Raw genomic sequence first — 6598 nt, 5'->3', positions numbered from 1 at the left:
TCTCGGGCGAAACTTGGCTTTCAGTTCTCTGAGATGGCAAAGCATTGCGAACTGGTCACTTTGAAAGCTGAGGGAGAGGTGGACGGAAATCAGGGCCGCTCCAGGTGGCAGCCCCGCCCTTGCTTGTCAGTCCCAGAGCAGCTGCTGTGGGGTGTGCTCTCCCAGGAGGGGATGGGGCAATGCTGCAAGCTTGCACCAAGCTGGGCACAGTTCTCCGTAGCTCTCTCTTCTCCTAGGGCCAGTAGGAGTGGGTGTGCTGATGGGAGCTCTTCTTACAGATTTTTGTTATGATAGCTACTAATATCATGGGTTGTTGCTACTGACAATACATAGGATGATGTGTTACTTTCCTCTATGACGACTGCATTTGACCTTGAATTAGGAAACTTACATTGGAATTGGCCCTTTCATTCCAATGAGCCTCATTCCTCATCTATTAAATGGGAAGAAGGAGTGAAATAAACCCCTGATCTTATCCTCTGTGAAAATCCTACACCAAACACAAGAGAAAGCATACAAATTGAGAAATGTGGGGGCACAGAGAGCTACCTGAACAATATAAAGATTTTCGCTGTTGCGGTGATTTATTTTTATACATTTATTTATTTACTCTTTAATTTAAATTCTGGGATACATGTGCAGAATGTGCAGGTTTGTTACATGGGTATACATTTGCCATGGTGGTTTGCTGCACCCATCAACTTGTCATCTGGGTTTTAAGCCCTGTATGCATTAGGTGTTTGTCCTAATGCTCTCCCTCCCCTTGCCCCCCGCTCCCTGACAAGCCCCAGTGTGTGATGTTCCCCTCCCTGTGTCCGTGTGTTCTCATTGTTCAACTCCCACTTATGAGTGAGAACATGCGGTGTTTGGTTTTCTGTTCCTGTGTTAGTTTGCTGAGAATAATGGCTTCCAGCTTCATCCATGTCCCTGCAAAGGACATGAACTCATTCCTTTTTATGGCTGCATACGTTTATTTTTAAAATTGCAGTAAAATACATATAATGTAGAATTTACTCTTTTAACCATCTTTAAGTGTACAGTTCAGTGACATCAAGTGCATTCACACTGTGGTACCACAATCACCATCTGTCCACAGAACTCTTTTCGTCAATACAAATATTTTAACAGCATTAGCATAGCACTAAAAATCACATCTCAAAAATCAATAGTGTTTTGAATTGATAAACCTCCTTTGGAGGAATTTAAGGCATTTCACAAACGTTATCTTGTTTGTCCTTGCAATGGCCTTAGACAGAAGCAGAGAGAATAAGAGAGTGGGAAGATGAGACAGAGAGAAAGAAGGAAAAAGAGGAGACAATGCAATTTTGCCCAATTTGTAAATGACCCCGAGAGGCTTAGTGAAACATCATGGGTCTCACAGGTATCGCATGGATGATGACCTTAGAACCTGGATGTTTGGTTATTAGTTCAATTTTTAGTTTTCCAGGCTACACTATGATGTCACTGGGTGATTGTAGCTTCAACCAGAGAGGGGAGGATATATTTTTAATGTTACAGGACAGCCATGCCTGTAACATTGAAAAGGGGCTCTCCATGCCTTTCAAGAGGGTTTTTCTTCAGGGACACCTTGCTGGGATGGGTGTGTCAGTCTGGGAGTTGGGACTGGGAAGAAAAGGGAAGTTTTGGTAGAGGCCAGAGTGGGGTAGATTATTCTCCCAGGTTCTGTCGGTTTCTGGGCAGCTGCTAATAGGAGGATTTGGGTTGTAAGACGTGACTCGGTTATAAGGCCGAGAGTAAAGCTCTCACCTGTGCAAAAGCTTTCACGGCCTGGGAATTAAAGTTTCATGGTTCCAGCCTGTGTGCGTGTGTGTGTGTGTGTGTGTGGGTGTGTGTGTGAGAGAGAGAGAGAGAGAGACAGAGAGAGAGAGAGATCAGATATAAAAGAAAAAAGTGTGATTTTTCCTGGCTGTGAATGAGGGATCAGTTGAAGAAATTAGAAACTAAAGTTGATAAACTGTATGATTTATTTATTGTTTAACTTGGTGAGTCTTTAAAAAACTAATTTTCTTTGGTGGAGAAGACAACAACAACAACAAATTGTGTTCATTTAAAATTGTGTTTCAGGTTAGACATGGTGGCTCACACTTGTAATCCTAGCATTTTGAAAAGCCGAGGAGGGCAGATTGCTTGAGCCCAGGCATTCAAGACCAGCTTGGGCAACTTAAGGAGATCCCATTCCTACATAAAAAAAGAAAAAATAGCTGGGCTTGGTGGTATGCACCTGTGGTCCCAGCTACTTGGGAAACTGAGGTGGGAGATGTGCTTAAGCCTGGGAAGTCAAGGCTGCAGTGAGCTGTGATTGCACCACTGCACTCCAGCTTGGGTAAAAGAGTGAGGCTCTGTCTCAAAGAAAAAAAAATGTATTTCAATTAGACTTAGTCTTTTTGTCACTGGAAAATTTTACAAGACATTTCTGGGAGCAAGAACATGTTACTGCTCCCGGTGCAAGGTTTGAATTCCTGAGATCCAGGAAGAAAGATGTATATAAACTTTGATTAAAAGACAGAAATGAACCTGAGAAACAGTCTGGCAATTAGAACCAAGCCAGGAGGGTACTGTTATTTAGCCTGGAACATCCTTTCCAAGTAAGTGGGGAGAAGGGTGCTGCTTCTTAGTGAAACGAGTATATAATTAATTGGTCTGGTGGTCTCCACTCAACCAGTGATATGTGTAATTTGTTTCTCACTGAGAACAAAGGGAAGCACACAACAAATGCTAGCTTTGTTGTTGTTGTTGTTAGCTCTGCAACTGGCTAAGCTCTGGTGAACCCACAAGAAGGCCAAGAGTAGCTGACTTCAAATCTCCTTCCTTCCTTTATTCACTCACTTTCTTAAGAACCTGCTTTGCACCGGGCACTGTGCTAGAAGACGGTAAAAAGGGTTTCAGGCTTGGCCATGAATGAGTTTACAGACCAGCAGAAGGAGACAGACATGCCAATGTAACAGTGCAACCAAACATGATGCCACGAAAGACACATACGCAGACAGTATAAGGAAGGGAGTGATTAGTTTGTTTGGATGGTGTATAAGGAAGCAGAGAAGCCTTCCGCAAGAGGTGACGTCTAAGCCGTGTTTTCAAAAAGTCAGTGAGAATTTACCAGGCAGGAGGAGTTTGGGAGGATAGGTGAGAAGCACTGCAGGGAATGGTGTATTTGTCGCTACTGACAAAGACATGCCCGAGACTGGTTAATTTATAAAGAAAAAGAGGTTTAATGGACTCACAGTTCCATGTGGCTGGGGAGGCTTCACAATCATGGTGGAAGGGGAAAGGCACATCTTACACGGCAGCAGGCAAGAGAGAATGAGAACCAAGCGAAAGGGGCTTCCTCTTATAAACCCATTGTATCTCGTGAGACTTATTCACCACCATGAGAACAGTATGGGGGAAATTGCCCCCATGATTCAATTATTTCCCACCAGATCCCTCCCACAACAGGTGGGAATTACGGGAGATACAATTCAAGATGAGATTTGGGTGAGGACACTGCCAAACCATAGCAATGGTGAGCAACTGAAGTGAAGGTTCACACTCACCAGAGGTTTTTTATGAAATGATTGCTGAACGGAATGGAGTCACTGGCAAAATGTACCGCTTGGGGGAAAGAGGGGCTCAGTTGGTCATGCATCCTCAGAAGAAAGGAGGAAGGTGGAATGAATAATGGCAAGAAGAAAAGTGATGAAACAATAAATGAGAGTAGTTGGATGATAAAGGAGTACAAAAAGTGGAAAGGTTAAGAAAAATCTTCAATTAAACCACTGAAGAAGAATTACAAAGCACCCAGAGTTAAGCCAAATGATTAGCAGACAGGTCTTTCCAGTTCAAGTTCTATTTTATTTTTTTTCTGTGACATCAGAAATTCCTGCTAACGTTTCCACTTTAAAGCTGGAGAGAGCATGGCCTGTATCAGGCAAAAATCCTCAACAGAACTAGAATTAAGATGATGCCGTCTAGGTGGCACAGTCTCTAAGACTAGAAGCCATTATTCTCTTTGTATCAGATCCAGCCTGGTCCCACTGCCTGCTGAAGCTGCACCCCCAGAAGACAGGGAGCCCCTGGATGTCTCCAAGGGGCAATAACCAGCCCATCCTCTATCCTGTGCCTGTAAACTCTTTCACCTCCATCTCAAGGGTTCGCCATGATCCCAGGTTCCAGGAGGCTGGGAGGATCAAGAGTCCCAGATAGCAGAAAGCCCACAGAATCTGGCTACCGCCGGGAGATCAGTTGCCTTTTTTTTTTTTTTTTTTTTTGAGACAGAGTCTCCCTCTGTCACCCAGGCTGGAGTGCAGTTGTGCAATCTCAGCTCATTGCAACCTCTGCCACCAGGGCTCAAGCAATTCTCTTGCCTCAGCCTCCTGAGTAGCTGGGACTACAGGTGCTCACCACCACACTCAGCTAATTTTTGTATTTTTAGTAGAGACAGTGTTTCATCATGTTGGCCAGGCTGGTCTCGAACTACTGATCTCAAGTGATCTGCCCACCTCGGCCTCCCAAAGTGCTGGGATTACAGGTGTGAACATGTGTGAGCCACTGCGCCCGGCCGAGACCGATTGCCTCAGTTGTCAGTTTTCTTCTCTCTCCCCTTCTCAGGTCTATCACAGCAGAATTTGTCCCAGAACATGAAACTACAGAACCACCGAGTTTCAGTGTGAGAAAAGAGCCTAGGCATCTCCTAATTTAATGGGCTTCAAATGGTTTGGCTCAGTTGCCCTAAGCAATAAAAATAATTTGAGTATGTAACCTCAATTGATGTATGTTTATTCATTTATTCATTTATAAATGACATACTTCTGTACTAATATACTTTAAGACATATACAAAAATTACATTTAAAAAGAAAAATAAATAAAAGTGATAATATTTTCTCCTGTGCCTTAACGGATTATCTTTGTTTCTTTTGGGATATGTGAATCTGTTTTGGAGACAACTTACCTAATTCAGCCTGATCTGCTAATCTCCTCTGTAACTCTCCACTGAGAGGAAATTCAACCTTTTCATGAACACTTGGAGGGACACCCAATCCATTTTTGGAAACATCTAGGCGTTTCTTGATTACCATGCTCTGGATGGCAAAATCGGGGGTGGGGGGAGGGTTTCATGCACTATCACACCTGGACTTTGAGCCAGAAGTGAACACTTCTCTGGGCGCCTCACTTCTGGCCCTCCCTGGATCTCACTGCAACCTGAGTGCCAGAGCTGTGAAGACTGCAGTAAAGTCCTCCAACTGCCATGGTAAATATTATCATTGCCTCTGGTATGCAGAAAAGCAAGCAGAGCCGCATTTGCTGCTTCCAGGTGGCAGACACAGAAATGAGAGCAGGGCGGGAGGGGCTGGGAAGGTGTCTGGGAAGAAAGAGATCAATAAGACCTCACTAGTGTGCAGTATTTACTGTAAACAGCCCAAGGTGGTTTGGGGTTGGGGGGAACTGTCAACATAGAGCAGTTCTTTCCCAGGGACTGTGGGAGCAGCTGTTCTAAATGGAAGGATGGAGATAGCAGTCCCAGTGGGATCGGCAATGAGACCCTGGGCTCAGGGAAGTCACTGAGTGTTAATGTGGCCCAGCAGCCAGCGTCACAGCACACGAGGCCCCTGCCACATTTTACACACACATTTCAAGATCCTGTGTCGCCACAGTGTGTCATTACTTTGAGACCATGGACTACTTTCTCAATTCTTCAGCAGAGAGGTTTTTTCCAAAGCACACAAATGCTAGTGGTGGAGCTGGTTTAAGGCCAAGAATCCTCAACTGACAAAGAGCTCAGTAAGCCCTGGGTAGGATAAAAAATGCAGGTGTGTCTTGCCCCAAAATATCTCAGGATGAAAGAACTGGTTGGAAGTGCCTCTCCATCCAGCTTTTGGCTAAAGCCTTTAAAGGAGGCTCTCTTTCAACAATTAAGCTGGTGTGGGATGGAAGAGCTTTCCTGCAGTTAGGGAAAAACCTTCTCCCTCTTCCTCTTTCCCAGTTCCAGTTGCTTTTGAGTGACAGGCTAACCTGGGTCCTGAAGCCAGATTCAGAATTACTATGGCTTTGAATTTGATCTCTTATTGTTCCATACTGAAAGAGCAATATTCCTTTTGAGGTGAGTGACTTCCCCATGTTGGAAGCTGCTCTGGGTTTGGGGTAGAATCTTCAGGGTCCAAGGGAAGAGGACTGAACACAAAGGGAAAACAACTTGGGTTGTAGTTGGTGGTGAGACTATGCTAACTTTGCTTTTTTTTTTTTTTTTTTTGCTTGCCAAGAAAGCTTTTCCTAATTCACCAGTTCCAGAAGACTGCCTGCTTCTCTGGCCACAGGGTTAGGTATGTATTCAGGTGTGACCAATCATTCTGTCCTGACATTAGGGATTGACCCAAGGGTCAAACTGGGTCTTGCCAAGGTCCGATAAATATAAATATCCATGGTTGATACATAGGAGGCTGTGAATTTGGGGCTGTTGGGCACCGTGTTACTACCTGACATGGGGAGACTTGGAATGAAGCCGACAGACAGGTGGCAGGGATGAAAGATAAATGCAGGCGGGCATGAAGCTGCATGACAGGGAGAGTCCTGGGAGTGTGGAGTCGACCACAACTCCTCGC

At 44.6% G+C, this 6598-nt stretch overlaps 1 long non-coding RNA gene across 1 annotated transcript; it reads right to left on the bottom strand.

Annotated features, from left to right (window-relative positions):
- Nucleotides 1-565: 565 nt before the first annotated feature.
- Nucleotides 566-5227, bottom strand: LOC134732208 (uncharacterized). The gene is made up of 3 exons (XR_010115148.1): nucleotides 4951-5227; nucleotides 2243-2360; nucleotides 566-927 (listed from the first exon to the last, which is right to left on the bottom strand). It is a non-coding gene; the product is annotated as an uncharacterized lncRNA (long non-coding RNA).
- Between the last annotated feature and the right edge of the window lie 1371 nt (nucleotides 5228-6598).

The sequence above is a fragment of the Symphalangus syndactylus genome, chromosome 1 (genome assembly GCF_028878055.3).
Source record: "Symphalangus syndactylus isolate Jambi chromosome 1, NHGRI_mSymSyn1-v2.1_pri, whole genome shotgun sequence".
In the NCBI taxonomy this organism is placed as follows: domain Eukaryota; kingdom Metazoa; phylum Chordata; class Mammalia; order Primates; family Hylobatidae; genus Symphalangus; species Symphalangus syndactylus.
Note: the sequence above shows the minus strand (reverse complement) of the source record. Positions and strands in the feature narration are given on the sequence as shown.